The 21,138-nt window shown below is 40.5% G+C and overlaps 1 long non-coding RNA gene across 1 annotated transcript in view; it reads right to left on the bottom strand.

Moving 5' to 3' along the window:
- LOC132023479 (uncharacterized) overlaps positions 1 to 17,611 on the bottom strand; it is a 37,136-nt gene extending 19,525 nt beyond the window's left edge. Inside the window, exon 1 of the long non-coding RNA XR_009405964.1 lies at positions 16,435 to 17,611. This is a non-coding gene — a long non-coding RNA (uncharacterized LOC132023479). The remainder of the gene's footprint in view (positions 1 to 16,434) is intronic.
- Between the last annotated feature and the right edge of the window lie 3,527 nt (positions 17,612 to 21,138).

The raw sequence follows: 21,138 nt of genomic DNA, 5'->3' as shown, positions 1-21,138 counted from the left end.
CCATTCTGAGTGGTGTGAGATGGTATCTCATTGTGGTTTTGAGTTATGTTTCCCTGATGCCAAGTGATGGTGAGCACTTTTTCATGTGTCTCTTGGCCACTTGGATGTCTTCTTTGCAGAAATGCCTGTTCATGTCTTCTGCCCATTTTTTATTAAATTATTTGTTCCTTGGCTGTTGAGTTTGATAAGTACTTTATAGATTTTGGATACTAGCCTTTTAACTGAGATGTCATTTGCAGATACCTTCTCCCATTCTGTCAGTTGTCTTTTGGTTTTGTTGACTATTTCCTTCACTGTGCAAAAGCTTTTTATCTTGATGAGGTCCCAGTACTTTGCTTTTGTTTCCCTTGCCTTTGGAGATGTGTCTGTCAAGAAGTCGCTGTGGCTGAGATCAAAGAGGTTGTTGCCTATGTTCTGCTCAAGGATTTTGATGGATTCCTGTCTCACATTTAGGTCTTTCATCCATTTAGAATCTATTTTTGTGTATGGTATAAGGAAATGGTCCAATTTAATCCTTCTGCTTGTGGCTGTCCAATTTTCCCAACACCATTTGTTGAAGAGACTGTCTTTTTTCCATTGCATATTCTTTTCTGCTTTGTCAAAGATTAGTTGACCATAGAGTTGAGGATCCATTTCTTTTTTTTTTTCTTTTTTTTTTTAAAGATTTTTTATTTATTTATTTGACAGAGAGAAATCACAAGTAGTCGGAGAGGCAGGCAGAGAGAGAGAGAAGCAGGCTCCCTGCTGAGCAGAAAGCCCGATGTGGGACTCGATCCCAGGAACCTGAGATTATGACCTGAGCCGAAGGCAGCGGCTTAACCCACTGAGCCACCCAGGCGCCCCGTCCATTTCTTTTTTTTTTAATAAACTTTTTTTTTTTAAGATTCTATTTATTTGACAGAGAGAGATCACAAGTAGACAGAGGGTCAGGCAGAGAGAGAGAGAGAGAGAGAGGGAACAGGCTCCCCACTGAGCAGAGAGCCCAACGTGGGACTTGATCCCAGGACCCTGAGATCACGACCCAAGCTGAAGGCAGCGGCTCAACCCACCAAGCCACCCAGGCACCCCTAGGGATCCATTTCTGACTTCTCTTTTCTGTTCCATTGATTTATGTGTCTGGTTCTGTGCGAGTACCATATGTCTTGATGATTACAGCTTTGGAATAGAGCTTGAAGTCTGGCATTGTGATGCCACCAGCTGGGGTTTTCTTTTTCAGCATTCCTCTGGCTATTCAGGGTCTTTTCTGGGTCCATACAAACTTTAGGATTATTTCTTCCATTTCTATGAAAAAAAGTTGATGGTATTATGATAGGGATTGCATTAACTCTAGAGATTGCTCTACAGCGTAGACATTTTAACAATATTTCTTCTAATCCATGAGCATGGAATGTTTTTCCATTTCCTTTTGTCTTCCTCAATTTCTTTCATGAGTATTCGATAGTTTGGGAGTACAGATCCTTTGCCTCTTTGGTTGGATATATTCTTAGGTATCTTAGGGATTCAGATGCAATTGTAAATGGGATCAACTCCTTAATGTCTCTTTCTTCTGTCTCATTGTTGATGTATAGAGATGCAACTGATATCTGTGACTGACTTTGTAACCTGCCACTTTACTGAATTCCTCTATGAGTTCTAGCAATTTTGGGGTGGAGTCTTTTGGGTTTTCCCCATAAAGTATCATATCATCTGCAAAGAGTGAGAGTTTGACTTCTTCTTTGCCGATTCCAATGGCTTTTATTTCTTTTTGTTTGTCTGTCGCTGAACCCAGGATGTCTATCTAGTTCTGTGTTGAACAGCAATGGTGACAGTGGACATCCCTGCCATTTTCCTGACCTTAGGAGGAAAGCTCTCAGTTATTGCTCATTGAGAATGATATTTCTATGGGTTTTTCATAGATGGCTTTTATGATATTGAGCTATTGTACCTTCTGTCCCTACACTCTGAAGAGTTTTAATCAAAAAAGGATCATATGTTTCTTGTCCTTTCTTTGATTAATGTAGTAAATCCCACTTGGTCATGATGAACAATCCTTTTAATGTATTGTTGGATCCTATTGGGTAGTATTTTGGTAAGAATTTTTTCATCAGGGATATTGGTCTGCAAGTCTCCTTTTTGGTGGGGTCTTTGTCTGCTTTAGGGATCAAGGTAATGCTGACCTCCTTAAAAGAGATTGGAAGTTTTCCTTCCGTTTCTATTTTTTTGAACAGTTTCAGAAGAATAGGTATCAATTCTTCTTTAAATGCTTGGTAGAATTCCCCTGGGCAGCCATCTGGCCCTGGGCTCTTGTTTTTTGGGAGATTTTTGAATACTGCTTCAGTTTCCTTCCTGGTTATGGGTCTGATCAGATTGATTTTCTACTTCTTCCTGGTTCAGTTTTGGTAGTTTATATGACTATAGGAATGTATCCATTTCTTCCAGACTGTCTAATTTGTTGGTATATAGTTTCTTATAATGTTCCTATAATTGTTTGTATTTCTTCAGTGTTGGTTCTGATCTCTCCTCTTTCATTCATGATTTTATTTATTTGGCTCTTTCTCTTTTCTTTGTGATAAGTCTGGCCAAGGGTTTATCAGTCTTATTAATTCTTTCAAAGAACCAACTCCTATTTTCGTTGATCTCGTCTACTATTCTTTTGGTTACTATTTCATTGGTTTCTGCTCTAATCTTTATTATTTCTCTTCTCCTGCTAGGTTTGGCTTTATCTGATGTTCTTTCTCCAGCTCCTTTACATTTAGGGTTAGGTTGTGTATTTGAGACCTTTCTTGTTTCTTGAGAAAGGCTTGTATTGCTATATACTTCCCTCTTAGGACCAGGTTACCTGCATCCCAAATATTTTGAACAGTTGTGTTTTCATTTTCATTTGTTTCCATGAAGTCTTAAAATTCTTTAATTTCCTTGTTGACCCATTCATTCTTTAGTAGGATGCTCTTTAGCCTCCATGTATTTGAGTTCTTTCCAACTTTCTTTTTGTGACTGAGTTCCAGTTTCAAAGCATTATGCTTTGTGATATGCTTTGGGAATGGTCCCAACCTTTTGGTATCAGTTGAGACATGATTTTTGACCCAGGAGAAGTCATTCTGGAGAATGTTCCATGTGCACTCAAGAAGAATGTGTATTCTGTTGCTTTGGAATGGAATGTTCTGACTATATTTGTGCAGTCCATCTGGTCCAGTGTGTCATTCAAAGCCCTTATTTCCTTGTTGATCTTTTGTTTAGATGATCTGTCCATTGCAGTAAGTGGGGTGTTAAAGTCCTCTTCTATTACGGTATCATTGTTGATGTGTTTCTTTGATTTTGTTATTAATTATCTTATATAATTGGCTGCTCCCATGTTAGGGACATAAATATTTAAAGTTGTTAGATGTTCTTGTTGGATAGACCCTTTAAGAGTGATACAGTATCAGGTGCCTGGGTGGCTCAGTGGGTTAAGCCACTGCCTTCGGCTCAGGTCATGATCTCAGGGTCCTGGGATCGAGTCCCACATCAGGCTCTCTGCTCAGCAGGGAGCCTGCTTCCTCCTCTCTCTCTCTGCCTACTTGTAATCTCTCTCTATCAAATAAATAAATAAAATCTTTAAAAAAAAAAAGAGTGATACAGTATCTTTCCTCATCTCATTTAAAATCTAATTTGGGGGCTCCTGGGTGGCTCATTTGTTAAGCATCTGCCATCAGCACAGGTCCTGATCCCAGAGTCCTGGAATCAAGCCCTGCATCAGACCCTGCTCAGTAGGAAGCCTACTTCTCCCTCTCCCACTCCCACTACTTGTGCTCCCCTCTCACTGTGTCTCTCTTTGTCAAATAAATAAAGTCTTTTAAAAATAAAAATAAAATAAAATCTAATTTGTCTGATACAAGGATTGACACACATTTTCTTTTGATGTCCATTAGCATGATAAATGGTTCTCCACCCCCTCACTTTAGATCCGGAGGTGTCTTTGGGTCTAAAATGAGTCTGTTGCAGACAGCATATCAGTGTGTCTTACTTTTTTATGCAATGTGATACCCTTTGTCTTTTGATTGGGGCATTTAGCCCATTTGCATTCTGGGTAACTATTGCATTCAGGTAAACTATGATTTTAGTGCAATTATACTGTCTATAAGGTGACTGTTACTATATATTGTCTCTGTTCCTTTCTGGTCTGTGTTACTTTTGGTCTCTCTCTTTGTTTATAGGACCCCTTTCACTATTTCTCATAGGGCTGGTTTGGTGAACACAAATCCTTTTAGTTTCTGTTTGTCCTGGAGGCTTTGTATCACTCCTTCTATTTTGACAGCCCTGCTGGATAAAGTATTCTTGGCTGCATATTTTCTCATTTAGCACGCTGAATATATCATGCCAGTCCTTCTTGGCCTGCTGCCAGTCTAATGTTTCTACCCTTGTAGGTCACAGACCTCTTGTCCTGAGCTACTGTCAGGATTTTCTCTTTGTCCCTGAGATTTGTAAATTTTACTATTAAATGTCAAGGTATTGACCTATTTTTTTTTTTTTTTATTGATTTTGAGGGGGATTCTCTGGGCTTCCTGGATTTTGATGCCTGTTTCCTTCCCAAATTAGGTAAGTTCTTCCCTATAATTTGCTCTAATATACCTTCTGCCCCTCTCTCTTTCTTCTTCTTCTGGGATCCCAATTATTCTAATATTGTTTTGCTTTATGGTTTCACTTGTCTCTTGAATTCTCCCTTTGTGATCCAGTAGCTGTTTATCTCTCTTTTTCTCAGCTCTTTTTCTCTCCATCATTTGGTCTTATACATCACAAATTCTCTCTTCTGCCTCTTATCCTGTTGTTAGAACCTCCATTTTTTATTGCACCTCATTAATAACCTTTTTTATTTCAACATGCTTAGATTTTATTTCTCCAGAGAGGGATTCTCTAGTGTCTTCTATACTTTTTTCAAGCCCAGCTAGTATCTTTATAATCCTTATTCTGAACTCTAGTTCTGACGTCTTACTAATGTCCATATTGATTAGGTCCCTGACAGTCAGTACTGCCTCTCATTCTCTTTTATGAGGTGAGTTTTTCTCATTTTGTCCAAAGAAGAATAGATGAGTGAGAGGACAAAATGCTAAAAGGGTAACAACAACCCCGGAGAAATATACACTAAAGAGACCAGGAAGTGAAGTTTAGCGGCGGTGGGGAAGGGGAGATAATCAGACAAGTGTTGCAGAATAGAGCAATATGCTAGATTCTGTGCGTATTTTGGTCTGTTTTTTAGAAAACTAGTTCCCAAAAGTATAAAGAAAGAAAAACTTGTATATGTACAAAAATAAAATTAAATATAATGAGAGGACAGATTGTAGCTGTAAAAATAGAAATTAAAAACAAGAAAAAACAAAAGAGAAAACAACAAAAAAGGAAGGGATATTAACAGACAGGTGAACAGAATAGAGCAATACACTATTTCCTGTGTGTATTTGGTCAGTTTGTTAAAGGAAACCACATCTCAAAATTGTAAAGAAAGAAAAATTTATATATATAAAAATAAAATTAAATACATTGAGATGATAGAATGTAACTGCAATGATGAAATTTAAAAAGTCTTTAACAAAACAAACAAACAAACAAAAAACAAAAAGGAAGAGGGGAAGAAAAAAAAAGAGCATATGATCTGGCAGATAACTAGACCAGAGCCATACACTAGATTTTGGGTGTATTTTGGTCTGTTAGAAAAAAACAGAAAAAAAAAAAAAACTTTAAAGAAAGAAAAACATATATATACAAACTTAAGGTTAAATACAGTGAAGGGATAGACTATGACTGTAAAAATTAAAATGAAGAAAGATTTTTTAAAAGGAATTGATTAAGAAGTTGGTTGGAAAAGGAAAGAAGAAAAAATTTGAAAAAAGAAAAATTTTTAAATTAAAGTTGAAAGACTAAAGAATCATGGAGAAAAGCCATGAATTCTATGTGCTGTATGCCCCTAGTGCTGGAGTTTTGCAGTTCTCATTGACCAGAAAATTTGGTCTTGGCTGGATGTTCTTGCTGACCTTCTAGGGGAGGGGCCTCTTGCCGTGATTCTCAAATGTCTCTGCCTGAGTCAGAATCGCACCACCCTTGCCAGTGACTAGGTTAAGTAATCTGCTCAGGTTCTCTCTCAGAGCTTTTGTTCCCTGAATGCTTTCCGTACAGCTTTGGAGGATGAGAACAAAAATGGTGGCCCCCCAGTCTCTGGCCCTGGAGGAGCTGAGAGCTCCGGGCTCCACTCCTCAGTGTACCCTCAGAGAAAAGTAGTCAATCCCCCCTGCCTCCCTGGTCTCCGGCTGCACTCTTTACACACCCAGCCTGTGACGGAGCGTTTCTATCTCTAGCACACAGCCCCGTTTGGGAGTCTCCAAAACCAGCAATTCCTGTTGCATGTTCCCAGGCTACTCTTCTTGAGGGAGGAAGGAGAGTCTCCCCAGTTCTGCTGCTTTTTGGGCCCTGCTTTAAGAGCAATGGCCTGACTGTGCCGCAGGTCACGGTTTATGGCAACCCTGAGCTGAGAGCCCACTGCTAGGCTCCATCTTTGCAGCAGCTTCCCTGCTCTGATACCTGGGTTCTTTGCCACACTCAGACACCCCAGGTCTTCCTGTGACCCTGAGGGTCCTGAGACCACACTGTCCCAGCAAGGGTCCAACCCTGCTTAGCCACCAGAAGGATGTCCCTTAGTGGAGCAGACTTCTAAAAGTTCCAATTTTGTGATCCACTGTTCCATCACTTGCCAGTAGCCGCCTGACAGAGGCTCCTCCCCCTCCCCCCGGCCCTATCTTACCATGTATCGCCTCGGATTAACTTCTCCACGTGTCTTGTGTTCCAGGAAGTGGTTGCTTTTCTGTTCATAGAGTTGCTGCTGTTCTTTTCTTAGATCTCCTTTTGAGTTTGTAAGTGTTCCGAACCATTTGATAGCTATCTAGCTGAATTCATTGGACCAGAAGAAATTAAGGTCTCTTATTCCTCTGCCATCTTGGACTCTCCTGTTTGCTTGTTTTGTTTTGTTTTTTTTTTTCCTAGAACTTTTTATGAGGAATCTCTAGGTTGACCTTTTAATAGCCTCTTGAGGCCAGAGCCAAACTAAATACTTGCCATCAGACTTTGCCTGAAATACCTATATATTTGGGTGAATTTCCCTCTTCTCAAGGTCTTCAAAATATCCTGAAGTTCCTGCACCTGCCAGGAAGTGACCTTCTTTATTCACCACGTAAGGCTGCTCAGAACTCTGTAAGCAGGTGATATTTCCAAAGGGCTCTATTGGCTCCATAAAGTCAATCTGAGTTTCTTAAGGCTGTCTGGTCATGAATCTGTGCCTGTCTCTCTCAAATATGACATGCTAGTTAAAGCTTTGGTAATGTAACCAGTGTTTCCAATGGTGTCCTGTCATAAGGAGAACAGAGTTTCATTGAACTTATGCAAATGATTATATTACTATGAAAGAAAGAACACCCACTGAGAGTTTCTGAATTTCAAAGGGTTCAGGTAAGGAGAAAAGTTAAATGTTTCAATTTGGTTCCCAAAGGAATATGTTATCATAGTTTTGTAGTTATAGATATCTTAAGAGAAAAAAATGTCCTTAAATCTAGAAAAGCAAATATTAGAGAACAAATAATATTCCAAACAAGAGTCATAAAAAAATGATAATCTTCCTCAATTCATTCAGTCCCATGTTACTAATTCTTATTATGCTTCAATGCAGCTTTCCCATTAGTTCTGGAAATTCTTATCCACTTTAATTTTATGATCTTAAGGATATGAAAAGCCCTTTTCATAAATCTCCTTGAAGACAAAACTCATTCTGGAAGAGCATCAGAATGATAACCATAAATGATAAAATACTAAAATTTGGACATGGTTAAAGATCTGATGAAAGTTTGTGATAATGCAATTAACAAGGAAATCCACTTATTTCTGTGACACATAGCATTTTAATAATTTGAATGTCAAATGATGACCTTATACCAGAAGATATTTAAAACTAAAAATTTCATGTAGGTTCTAGAACAATTATAGCATTATCCAAACAACGTAACCTCAGATTTATCATCATTTGTTGGGCAATGCTTCCCAAGTAACTTAACATACAAAATAAACAAGCCTAGTTAGTTGAAAAGACTTCATTTAGAATTCAAATCTTGGAAAGTTTCAAAGCACATGCCTATATAGGATCACAGATTGGTATTAAAAAACTCAATATTTAATTAAGCATGCTGGCAGTAAGAGATTCTACAGAAGGTTTTACAGTTGTTCACAAAACTTAGCTCCTTCAATATTGAGAAATTTTAACTTTCTTAAGTAATCAAAGACCTGATAAAGACAAAACATGGAATCTTTGGTTTTCTGGGCAGATAAGAAAAAACTTTGTTTACAATTTCTTTTTTTGTTGTTGTTTGTTTGTTTGTTTACAATTTCTTATCAAGAGCAGATCAATAATCCCCCCCCCCAAAAAAGCTGTCTTTTCAACAGAAAAGCAGAATTTCAATCTTACACCAGTATACTTTTAAAATCCACCTCTTTCAGTTTTACTCCTGACCACATATAAAATTTTTTCCAAAGATTTCCCTTCACAAACCTTATATGCAACTCTCTTTTTCAGATTTTTGTCCTAAGCCTTTTCTCTCTAAACAACCAGTCTGGTTTTAGGGCCCAGTTACTTTATTCCCCCCTCAATGAAATATTATCATTTCTTATACCCTCCTTAACATTTCCTACTTTGCTACATACAGACTTTCTTTCCTTATCATTTCCATCAGTCTTAATTACAATGTAACAGGATTTTAACTTAAGAAACTTTAGTCTCCAGTGAAAATTAAGTAGTAACTGATGTGGAAATGGTTCAGAGCCAATAGCCAAGAAAGACTTCTTAAGACGTTTTTGGTGCAAACAGGTGTTTTTTATTATAGCACAAGACAGGGCGTGTGGGCAGAAAGGGCTGCACTGGGATTGTGAGGAGCAACTGATTATATACTTTGTAGATGGGAGAGGTAAGGACAATGGGAAGTTTCCAAAAGCTGAGAAAACGTACAGGATCCTGGAGGCCTAGCTGCTGTATGTTAAGGTTGCTTTTCCTCCTGGCAAGGTAGTAACATTAAAACAGTTGGGAGTTCCTGGAGGAATGTCCTACTCTGCCAATCTCAAATATTTGTCAGTGGGCTGCAGGTTAGAAGGAAATCGAATTTTATCTACATTTCCTTTTGCCTTTGTTCTCTACATCATTCCCCACTGAACAGTTCTGACCCTTAAATCTTTAAGGCTGTTGAGGGCAGAAGGTCTCAGCTTCTGTAACTTCTTCCTGCTGAATAGGGGTGTAGAGATGTCCCTACTTATGGGTGAACATTGGTCAGTTGGGGATAAATATCTATATATAGAGAGAGAAAGAGTTACCAAAGGCAGAGTCAGGCAATCCAAGGTGGGCAACATATATTAATCTCCTTGAGTAAGAAGGACCATTTGTTGGCTTGAAGTTTTGGCAATGAAGGAGTCTCAGCACCAGGCAGGGAGACATTGGAAAAGATAATAAAATAAAGTTATTATTATGAGAAAGAGAAGCCTGAATAAAAGACCTTTGATAGTTGACCAAAATCTTTATCCAGTCCAGGAGCTTAACCCATCACTGAAGAAAAGAGAGATCATCTAAAGTGCTAATTTGGGTATTTATTAGGGACCTCCTTATGCCAAATTACTTTCTAATACTACAGGTGTGGAGGAAAAATGGATCCCAAACGATCATACCAATGAAAAATAGATCATGTCCATCTTTATTTTAAATTGGGAAGATTGGCTGGAGTACTGATAGTTGAGGGAATGCAACCGTGAATCCAGGCAAAACCTAAGGTACAACGACCTATCCATCCTGGAGGAAGCCAAGGCCATAGATTAGTCCCACATAACCAGTGGGTTCCGTTTGGAGCTAGCCATCTGATTCCAGGTCGCCTTCTCCAATCAGTAGCAAACCAGTCAGTAGCCTGGAGTACAATGTTTTGAGAACATACTTCTAATGATAGCCATCCTAAATGGCGTGTGCTATTTTCCCAGGTATCATATGTATGATTTCTTTGTTCCCAGCATAAAACTGCCTTTTGAATGAGCTGTGCAGTGGTGGCTGTGAGCCATAAATATGCATCCCAAATCTGATACATGCCATCCTCAGTATAGCGATAAGTAGGGGTTTGTAATTTAGGCACTCGTTGGTGGGCATCAATTTGTGGGTTTGTAAATTCAGTTAATATTTTAATAGTTTGAGGATATGAAAAGGTCCGGTTATGTCCTGGTAAATGGCATGTCCTATTGACCATGGGCCAGGAAAAAACATTCTGATTAGTGATAGACTGGTCACGAAACAGGATATCATTATGTATTATTTCTGAAATGTAATTATACAGAGAGTGCCAATCGGTGCCTTGTATAGGGGAAACCCACCAGGGTAACCTAGATGTACTTGACAGAACTCCACAAGTTGTTCGATTTTGTAGTTTAGCGTAATGTTGTGCCCATTGTGGAAAGGAATTACGAGCTAAGATAGATGAATAGAAAACAAAAAGAAAATATACAACCTTCATTGTTGTTTGAAGAGGAGTTTGAGATCTTCTACAGGTTCACAGGAATTAGAACGCACATTAATTTGCTCATGGGTTTCCTGTGAAGGAGTTACAGGTTTTATTCTAGATATATGAGCCCAAAAGAGTGCCCCTCTAATTTTACTGCAGTTAGGAGCACATAATATGACCCAATATGGACCTTTGCATTTTGGACTTAAGTATCCTACTGTATTTGACTTCCAGTCATTTAAATAAACCATGTCTCCAGCACTTACATGAGGTGGACATTTATAGTTATCAGATGTTGGGAGCACATGATCAGTATACTTGTTAAGTAACTCATGAATCACACCAGACTCGAGTGAATAATTTAATAAAGCACTACACTCTTTATCTATTGATAGGTCTACAGTGAGAAAAGGCTTTTCATATACAGTTGTTAGGGGAATACATCTCATTTTCCAGTTGTATGGAATGCCCAAAGGTCTCGTTATTATCCTCACAGAATAAGAAGCAAAAAGATTGTCTATACATGTGCTATTTCTCTGAAGTTTATCTCAAGTTGTCCAGCATCAGTTTTTAAGATTTTAGGGAAAAGGGCAGTTTTAGTTTCTAATGACTTTAAGTCAAGAAAGTGGAAGAAGGGACGCCTGGGTGGCTCAGTTGGTTGAGCGGCTGCCTTCGGCTCAGGTCATGATCCCAGCGTCCTGGGATCGAGTCCCACATCGGGCTCCTTGCTTGGCAGGGAGCCTGCTTCTCCTTCTCCCTCTGCCTCTGCCTGCCACTCTGTCTGCCTGTGCTTGCTCTCGCTTCTCTCTCTATGGCAAATAAATAAATAAAATCTTTAAAAAAAAAAAAAAAGTGGAAGAAGATTGGAAACCTTAGAGAGCCATAGCCAGATATTTGAGGAAACCAGAAGAACTCAGGATCTAGCCTAGTTAACATTTCATTCTACAAAAATGTGTTTTTGAAACATAATTTCTCAGGGTGCCTGGGTGCCTTAGTCGGCTAAGCATCTGCCTATGGCTCAGATCATGATCCCAGGGTCCTGGGATTGCATCCCACATTGTGCTCCCTGCTCAGTGGGGAGCTTGTTTCTCCCTCTCCCTTTGCCCTTCCTCGCTGCTCATGTTTTCTCTCTTTCAAATAAATAAATAAAAATCTTAAAAAAAAAAAAAGAAACGTTATTTCTCTCTAATTACCTTCATTTCCAGAGATAGCCAAATCAAAACTAATTCAGTTGCAAAACAAGTCCAATCTTAACAAACTAGGCCTAATTATTTACATAAGCTCAGCAAGAACAGTGATTGATCATACAGATCTTTTAAAATTTGCTTTGCTAGAAACTTTTTTTTTTTAATTAACATATAATGTATTATTTGCCCGAGGGTAGTTTTGCTAGAACTTTTTTTAAGGAATCTCGATTGAACTTCTAGTGGCTTCTTTAGGCCAGAAGCCAAGCCAAGTGTTTGCCATCAGACATGCCTGCGATACCTGTAGATTTGGGTGAATTCCTCTTCTCAAGGTTCCTAAAATAGCTTGAGGTTCCTGCACGTGCCAGGAAGTGACATTCTTCACTTACCTGGTAAGGCTGCCAGGAACTCTATAAGCAAGTTACCAGGCTGATATTTCTAAGGGGCTTTATTGGCTTCATGTTTCATAAAGTCAGCCTTGGTTCCTTTTAAAAAAAAAAAAAAAATTATTTATTTGACAGAAAGACAGCAAGAGAGGGAACACAAGCAGGGGGGGTGGGAGAGGTAGAAGCAGGCTTCCCGCGGAGCAGGGAGCCCAACATGGGGGCTCTATCCTAGGGTCCTGCAATCAGGACCCAAGCTGAAGGCAGATGCCTAATGACTAAGCCACCCAAGTGCCCCTCAACCTTAGTTCCTTGAAGCTGCGTGGTCATATCCGAGTCTATGCATGTCTCTCAAATATGACATTCCAGTCAAATCCTTGGTAAAATACCCATACTTACAATGGTGTCCTGTTACAAGTAGAACAGAATCTTATTGAACTTGTGCCAATAACTATGATTGCTATGAAAGACCGTACACTCAATGAGAGTTTCTGAATTTCACAGGGTTCAGGTAAAGAGAAAAGGTAGGGGCACCTGCGTGGCTCAGTGGGTTAAAGCCTCTGCCTTCAGCTCGGGTCATGACCCCGGGGTCCTGGGATCGAGCCCCACATCAGACTCTGCTCAGCGAGAAGCCTACTGCTCCACCACCCTCTGTGTGCCTCTCTGCCTACTTGTGATCTCTGTCTGTCAAATAAATAAAATCTTTAAAAAAATAAAAAAGAAAAGGTAAAGTCTTCAATTTGTTCACAAATGAATATGTTATCACATTTCTGTCAGTCATGAGATATCTTAAAATACCCTTAATCTGGAAGAGCAAACATTAGAGAACCAGCAATGTTTCAAACAAGAGTCACAAAGAACATGGTCCTCTTCCTTAATTTATTTAGTCCTAAGTTACTAATTCTTTAGTTTGAATGCAACTTTTAGTTAGTTCTGGAAATTTTTACCAATTTTAGTTTTATGATTTTAAAGATATCAAAAAACCTGTATTTGTCAAAAAGCCCTATTCATGAATCTCATTGAAGATGAAACATGTTTTGGAAGAGAATAAATATAAAAGACAAAAGACTCGAAAATGGGCACGGTTAAAGATCTGATGAAAGGTTGCAATGTAGCTGGCAAGGAAATTTGGTCATTAGCATTAAGCGAAAACCTTATTACCAAAACATATTAAAATTTCAGGAATTTTGTATATATCTGTATATATATAATTGAACAGTTATAGCATTTACCCAAGCAATACAACCTAAGTTTCACTATTATTCGTTTGACAGGTCTTCTAGAGTAACTTAACATACCAAATAAACAAGCCTAACTGGTCAAATTGTATTTACATTTACAATGTAAAGCTGGAAAAATTTGCTTAAAAACCTCAGAAAATTATAAAGCACATGCCTAAATAGGATTTCAGATAATTATAAAATTTAATACTTAATTATTTATTTAACCAAGGTGGTAATAAGAGATTCCAAAGGCAAATATGTAGGGTTATGCAGTTATTAGCAAAATTTAACTCCTTAAATAGTGAGATTTAAGTAATCAAAGACCTGATAAAGACAAAGGATATAAACTTTGGTTTTCTGGGCAAACAAAAAAGAATAAAAAAACTTTGTTCATATTTTCTTATTAAGGGCAGACCAACAATTTAAGAAAAAAAATTTTTAGCAGAGAGAAAAGCAGAATTTCAATCTTATACTGGGGTACTTTTAAAATCCATTCATTTCAGCCTTAATCCTGATCACATATAAAATTCCTGTCCAAAGGTTTCCCTTCATAAACCTACAACTTTTTCATTCAGAGTTGCTTCCTTTATTTCCATCAGTCTTAATTACATGTAGCAGAATTTTAACTCTTAGAAACCCTAGTCTCTAGTGAAAACTAAGTAGTAGCCAATTGTGAACCGTTAAACCAGACTTCTTAGATGGCAAACTTATGAATCTATAAGCACAAAGCATGTTTTCAACAGACCCAAATATTCTTAGTTTCTGCAATAAGAAACCGAAAGTGCAAACCTATATTCAGTAATCAATGCTTCAGCACTTTATCCTATTTGGGAACGACCTAGATGTCCAACAATTTGAATACCAATTGATCATCTGAGCAAAAGTTTCAGGTTACCAAAGACTTTGAAAGCTGTCTCAACAATTACCCATGAAAACTTTGAGACATACAAAATCCAGCATCGTTTTAAGTCATCTTTTTGCTAACAGAGTGCAAAAGTGATAACACGAGATACTTTGACCTTCAGGAATCCCTGGTGGAACCGAAGTTTCAAATTTAAGGCTGATAACTCTAAAGACATGTCTATTTTAATTAAACCAACAAACTTCAATTAGTTTAAATACTGAATTATGGTCCACCCGAATTCACTGTGAAAGTCAGTCCGTGTGTTTCCCCATTGTCAATTTTTGCCCGGGATACTGCTGGGGAAATCTCAAGTGCCTTGTGTAAGCACAGTGGGGCACTCTGGACTCCTTGACAGTGAGGAGAGGAAGAGGAGTCTGTGATGCTGGAGGCATCCAGATGGTAAAGGAGCCAGTTCTGTAGGCTGCTCCCAAGGTGGAGCAGAACCAGGAGGAAAGGGAGGGGAAGGCAGAAAAGGTGAGATGCCTCCAGGAAGGCTGGAGGTGGATAAAAGCCAAGAGAGCAGAGAAAGGGGTTCTCAGGGGACCTGGATTTACTTGGAGGAGGCCTATTTAGATAATTTATCACCCAGTATGTCAAGAGGGAGATTAGCAACCTGGGCAAATGGACCAGTTTCCTGCAGAAGAGATCTAACCTATACAGGAGATCAGTCCTTTCTCAAATATTAAAATCTGAATTGTTTCCAGTGAGTTAAAAGGCATTCCAAGGAAGAGTCCTTGGGAACTGAAGTAGAGAGACAGTGCTTTACCAAAAATCCTCTCTAGACTCCCAGTTGGCATCGCACACAGCATATGTCAGAAGTTCCAGGCATCAAAAGGGACCGGAGGAGTCCCTCAGACGAAATCACTGTTGACCACAGTCCCACTGTAAAGGCCCTGCAGGAGGGATGCCAGCGGTCCCCACCACCACCCTTCCCCATTGCATCCTAAGCTACAAATGGGTGCTGGTGAATGTACTGAGATATTGTGTCATATCTTGCCTTGCCTTTCTGGGAAGGCTGTGCCCCGAAGGCCATGAAGAATGCTCCATTTTTAACCTACTAAAACCATCAGCTAAGTTTCACAAGGGAAACTACCCAATTTTGTAATTTAAGCAGTCAGTAGGGCACATTGATGGAAAACAGGAAAGACAGAAATCCATAATGGTTTAAGCAACATTCCAACATATGCAGTTCTTATAGCCAACTTCTCTAGGAAGCGATCCCTATTAGGTCCTACAATAATGGGTCCGTGACCAAAGGAACTTGAGACTGATACAAAGCGAAGGTCAAGCAAAGCCTTATTTCGCGCCAAACATCGAGAATCAAACTGACTGGCCAAGGGCTGTCTCTTACAGACTAGCTTTTAAGGGCGAAGGCCATGTGGCTTTGGGCCTGGCCACGCACAGGTGGCCAATGAGATTGTAACACACAGAGAAAGCTGCATAGTCCTGCTAGCTCACACTTAAGTGACCAATTGAATTACAGTCTACCCTATAGTAGATATTTGACCTAGCCTATCACCTTGGCTAGAATTGGTGCCCAAAAGGTGCCCAAAGGGCAGGGCCCATACTCCTTGGTAGCTAGGGAGACAGTATGCGCCCCACTGACTGAATGCCTCCACCTGGCCTGACCCACCCTTGTATTTGGGCTTTGTTATCTGGGACTGGTTTCCGGGACTTGCTTTTAAGTAAGTTCCCTGGGGGGTGGGGGGGCAGGGTCAGTTTAAGTTTTACTGCATAAACAACAAAATCACTGTTTCACCGGATGGAATCGATGGAATCACTCTGGCTAAATAGGCCCTTACAATCCCCAGTTGGATTTTAATTCATTCGGGTACTGGTTTTGGCTGGCACCAGGTGGAGTTTTTGTGGCCAGAAGTGGCTAGACTAGGAGTGTGGAGAGGATCATATTAGACCAACTCGGAGGAAACCTCACACAGGTGTCCTAGGACCAGCTGTCGTCCCGGTGACTTAGGTGGTTGTTCCATGCCCCAAACAGACAACTTTGCATAAGGACAGGAAAAAAGAGAGGGCATCAAGTCTCTGGGCCTATTACCATTCCAGCCATGGTACTAACTTCCAGCCAAAAGGCCTCTGTTCCTCCCCCATAGAGTAGCCAGAGGCTAGTGGACTGCAGTCTGAGCAATTGACATGAAGTGTTTCAGTGAGACCATACTCTTGGAAAAGCCCCTGGAATGAAAATAAAGGAAGAGAAGAGGAATTACTCACCAAATTTGCACCAAGGCTTCGCAGTCCAGATGAGAACTCTCAGGCCTCAAGCTGTGATGCCAAAATGATGTGGAAATGTTGAGGTTCAGAGCCAACAGCCAAGAAAGAATTCCCAAGACGTTTTTGGTGCAAACAGGTGTTTTTTGTTATAGCTCCGGGACAGGACCTGTGAGTAGAAAGGGCTGCACTGAGATTGTGAGGAGCAACTGATTATATACTTCGGAGATGGGGGGGGGTAGACAATGGGAAGATCCTGAAAGGCTTTTCACATGTTAAAGAAGACTTATAGGTTCCTGAAGGCCTAGCTAACGTCAAGCAAAGCATTAACACAAGACAGTTAGGAGTTCCTGGAAGACTGTCATACTCCGTTGTCTCCAGTATTCGTCAGTGGCATGCAAGTTAAGAGGAAGTTAAGAAGGAAATCTAATTTTACATTTCCTTTTGCCTTTGTTATTTACATCAGTAAACAATTGTGAACTGGGATGCCCGGGTGGCTCAGTCAAGCGTCTGTCTTTGGCTCAGGACCTGATCCCAGGGTCCTGGGATCGAGTTCTGCTTGGTGGGAAGCCTGCTTTTCTCTCTCCCATTACCCCCTGCTTGTGTCCCCTATCTCATTGTCTCTCTCTGTCAAATGACTAAAATTTTTAAGAAAAAAAATTTTTTTTTTTAATTTTTATTTATTTATTTGACAGAGAGAGATCACAAGTAGGCAGAGAGGCAGGCAGAGTGAGAGGGGAGAAGCAGGCTCGCTGCTGAGCAGAGAGCCCGATGTGGGGCTTGATCCCAGGACCCTGGGATCATGACCCGAGCCGAAGGCAGAGGCTTTAATCCACTGAGCCACCCAGGCTCCCAGAAAAAAAAAAAAAAAAAAAAAAATTTGGACTGTCTGTTACACCAGAATAGTTTTGATGGGCAAATTTATTAATACATTTCATAATTTCTAAAAACATATCATTTCCCATAGTACAGTCTTTCAGTGAAGCATAAAGCCTGTTTACCAACAGACTCAAGTACCACCTCAGTTTCTCCACAATAAGAAGCCAAAAGTGCAAACCTGTATCACTAATCTTTCTCTTATTTGGAAGACTTAGATAGCTAATGAATTCAATCCAGTTTATCATTTGACTTGACAAAACTTCCAAGTTTCAGGCTACCAAAAATTTTGAAAGTTTTTTAAAAGTTTTACCTATAAAACTTTTTATTTACTTAACCTGCTCATTCCTAACAATGACCATAAAAACTCTTAAAAGACAGACAAAATTCACCATCATTTGAAGGCACCTTTTGTTGACAAATTGCAGCAAAGATAGCATGAACTTATTTGACCTTTAGTAAACCCAGGTAAAAGGTAACTCTGAAGACATGTCTATCTTAAACTAACAAACTAGAATTAGCTTTAATACAGAATATATTGCCTTTGCACCCACTGAAAGTCAATCAGTATGTTCCCCACCATCAATGTTACTTGAGGCACCTGTGGGAAAATTTGAAGGGGTGGTTCAAGTCCAAAGGAACCCTTGGGCCCCTTCACATTGAGTTGGGAGATCCTCCAGTGTGGACCTCAAAAGTAGGTGGCCCAACAACTTGGGGTGCTCTTCAGGAGCCAATGGCGTCAGAGGCAGGGGGGATGGTGCAGGACCAGGTTCTGTCAGCCCCAGCCAAGCTGGTGCAGAAACAGGAGGAGAAGGAGGTGGAAGCAAAGAGGTGAGGAGCCACCAGCAAGGCTAGAGGCAGATAAAAGCCCAGACAGAAGAAAGAGGAACCCCTGCCCATCGTTCCTGTCAGTCAACACGAGTTTCCTTGGGAGACAGTCTCCCCTGCACTGAGATTGCATTTAATCTGCTGAACCAGTGATTTTTGTTTCCTTTTCAGGCCTTTTCCCAGGTAGATCGGAAAGAGAGAGTAGAACAGAGGGGACGTGAGTAAGCAACTCTCCAGCACAAGGAAGGAGAGAGTTGGGGGGAAACTCACGGATGAAGAGGTCATTCCAACTACTATTACCTTATCCCTTTGTGGTCTCCCCAAGATGTTGCCAGGTTAACTGGGGAGACCCCAGGGACTGGGGCCTTGACCCAGCCAGACCCAAAAGAGTGGCCAAAGGTTCTTGGTCTTGTCATGAGAAGGAATTCAAGGACAGACATGCAGCAAAGCGGATGAGTAACAGAAGTGGGAAAGTTGATTAAAGCGAAAAGTACACTCTTTTAGAGATCTGAGAGCAGTCAGGCTAAAGAGAGAGCCGCCCATCCTGGGGAATGGATTTCTATCTTTTATTGACAGTTGTTCACTAGGGGGTGGAATGTTTATTATCTAGGGCAGGAAGTAGGGTTTGGCACTTTTTTAAAAAATCCAAACTGACTCCGTTGTGTTAGGAGACAGCCCAAGAGGGAATCCTTTGGGGCTGAGGAAGCTGACCCCATAGTTAAATCCAAGAAAATGAGGAAAACATATTAACCAAGAGTCCATTACCAGAATCCTCCTTGGCTTCCGAATAGTGTCCCATCAGGAATATTGCTGAAGGTTCTTGGGGTTCAGAGCGGCAAGAGGCGTCCTTCTTCCTGAGTGCTCTGACACCCTGACCTCCCTTTGCTTCCCCCTCTCAGCTACAGTAGGTGCCAGTAGATGGACTGAAATGCCACCAAGATGAAGACTGCCTCTTGGGATTTTGAGGGAGTCAATATATTTGGTGACCGAGTATAATATCCTTTGTAAGCCTCTAGATGAAGTACTAATGGATGAGGTGGCCGTCCTGGCCTTCTTTGAGAAGGGGCAGCTTTTTATACTGTACTGAGCATCCTCTATCTAAGCTAAAAGTACCTTTAATCTAAAAGCACAACCTGGGGCGCCTGGGTGGCTCAGTGGGTTAAGCCGCTGCCTTCGGCTCGGGTCATGATCTCAGGGTCCTGGGATCGAGTCCCGCATCGGGCTCTCTGCTTAGCAGGGAGCCTGCTTCCTCCTCTCTCTCTCTCTCTGCCTGCCTCTCTGCCTACTTGTGATCTCTCTCTGTCAAATAAATAAATAAAATCTTTAAAAAAAAATAAAAAAATAAAAGCACAACCCAAAACACCAAGTAGCCCATCCATGGGTAAGAAAAAGGAGAGACATGAAGAAACAAAAGTATGGGACGCCTATTTAATACAGGCGACTTTCTCATGAGCTTTTTCCATGATCTAGTTCCAAGGGAGCAGTCTCCTGTTGGGTAAATGCCCCAACTGGGTAACAGCTCCAGCCTGTCCCTTTCTAGAAGCATGTGGTCCTGTTTATCTTGGGTTTTATGCTCATCAGGAGCTCTCACCAAGTTATTGAGAAGGAAACTTTAGGAGTCTTAGGATTCACGGCTGTTCTAATGACCCATATGACTGTCCAGTGTCCGAGAAGAATATAGGTATTCAAAGAACAGGTAAAACAGGCCATTGTGATGACCAAAGTACTAGTGTTCAGCTGGGTGGCAGGCGTCTGTCTTCTCTGTAGTATAGCCACACACAGGAGGGTTTCAACTGAGCACTCAGACAAGGCACATTCTGAAGGGTCATACCATTCAGGACATCTCTGAAAAAGAACAAATAAGAGCCAAAGACGGGGGTGGGGGGAGGGGTGAGAGTAAAGACTTACCAAGGTGTACAGAAGCTCTTGGATTCTTTTTGTCGCTGTCCCTGTACTGCCCCCTCCCCAGAATGATGCAGGGTCGTTGAGGGCAGCAGTTAACAAAAGATTCTTGAGACCTTTTTGGTGCAACTAAGTAAGTTTAGCTAAGTAGCACAGGAACAGGACTCATGGACAGAAAGAGCTGTGATTTTTGCTGTGTGAGGCTTGTGGTTTATATACTTAGTAATCGAAAGGGGGCATGCAGGGAATGTCAGATTACAAAAGTTTCTTTGAATTTCCTTTACATTCCACTTGTGAAACTACTTTTGCAAGATTCCTCTGGTGCTTAACATGCAGTTTGATATTAACTATAGGTGAGATATACAGGCAGTCATGAGACCCTTAAAGAGACACATATTTGAAGCAATGGGAACATATTTGATGCTTATCAATACGGTATGCACCTTAGGTCAGCCTTTCAGGTGGAGGGTAAACATTTTCCTGCTTCTGTCCCTCATCAATTTCACAAGCCTATTGAATGGCTTTCGGGTCCCTTGTAAATGGCGTTTCATCATCCTGGGACACTTTTCCCTTTGTGCCTACCCTTCAGCCCTTTTACTGGCCCACTAACGAAGTTCTCAGGCTTAACATTTAACCCCAGGGAATTTCTCAGCAGCATCTTAACCTGAGTTATTACCCTAGTCAGGAAGTAACCAGGCACTGTGAATTGCTGCTCTTCAAGCCCGTGTCCAGGTTTTGAGTGGGTCATATGCAGGTGTTGCAAATGCATCTTTGCTGTGTGGCTCAGGGTTTTTCTAGACTGTTGGCACTCTAGGAGACTTGGAGACTAGGGGACTTCTTGAGCAACCTAGCAAGAAGATCACGTATGTTGTTGATACAGTATTTGGTATCTTTGAGGGCAATTTTTGGTGCAGAAAAGAAGAATTAGAAATTACTATGCATTTTAAAAATGAATGTTTGATTTATTTGGTTTACAAAATTATTCTTCCATAAGTTTTAAAAAATAGTAAATATTATTTCCTAAGAGTTTAACAATGTAGGTATGCATTTTAAGTTTTCAAGGCTCTCCTTCAATGTTTGCTGAGTCCTTAGACAACAATT

Source organism: Mustela nigripes, chromosome 8 (genome assembly GCF_022355385.1).
Source record: "Mustela nigripes isolate SB6536 chromosome 8, MUSNIG.SB6536, whole genome shotgun sequence".
Classification (NCBI taxonomy): Eukaryota; Metazoa; Chordata; class Mammalia; order Carnivora; family Mustelidae; genus Mustela; species Mustela nigripes.
Note: the sequence above shows the minus strand (reverse complement) of the source record. Positions and strands in the feature narration are given on the sequence as shown.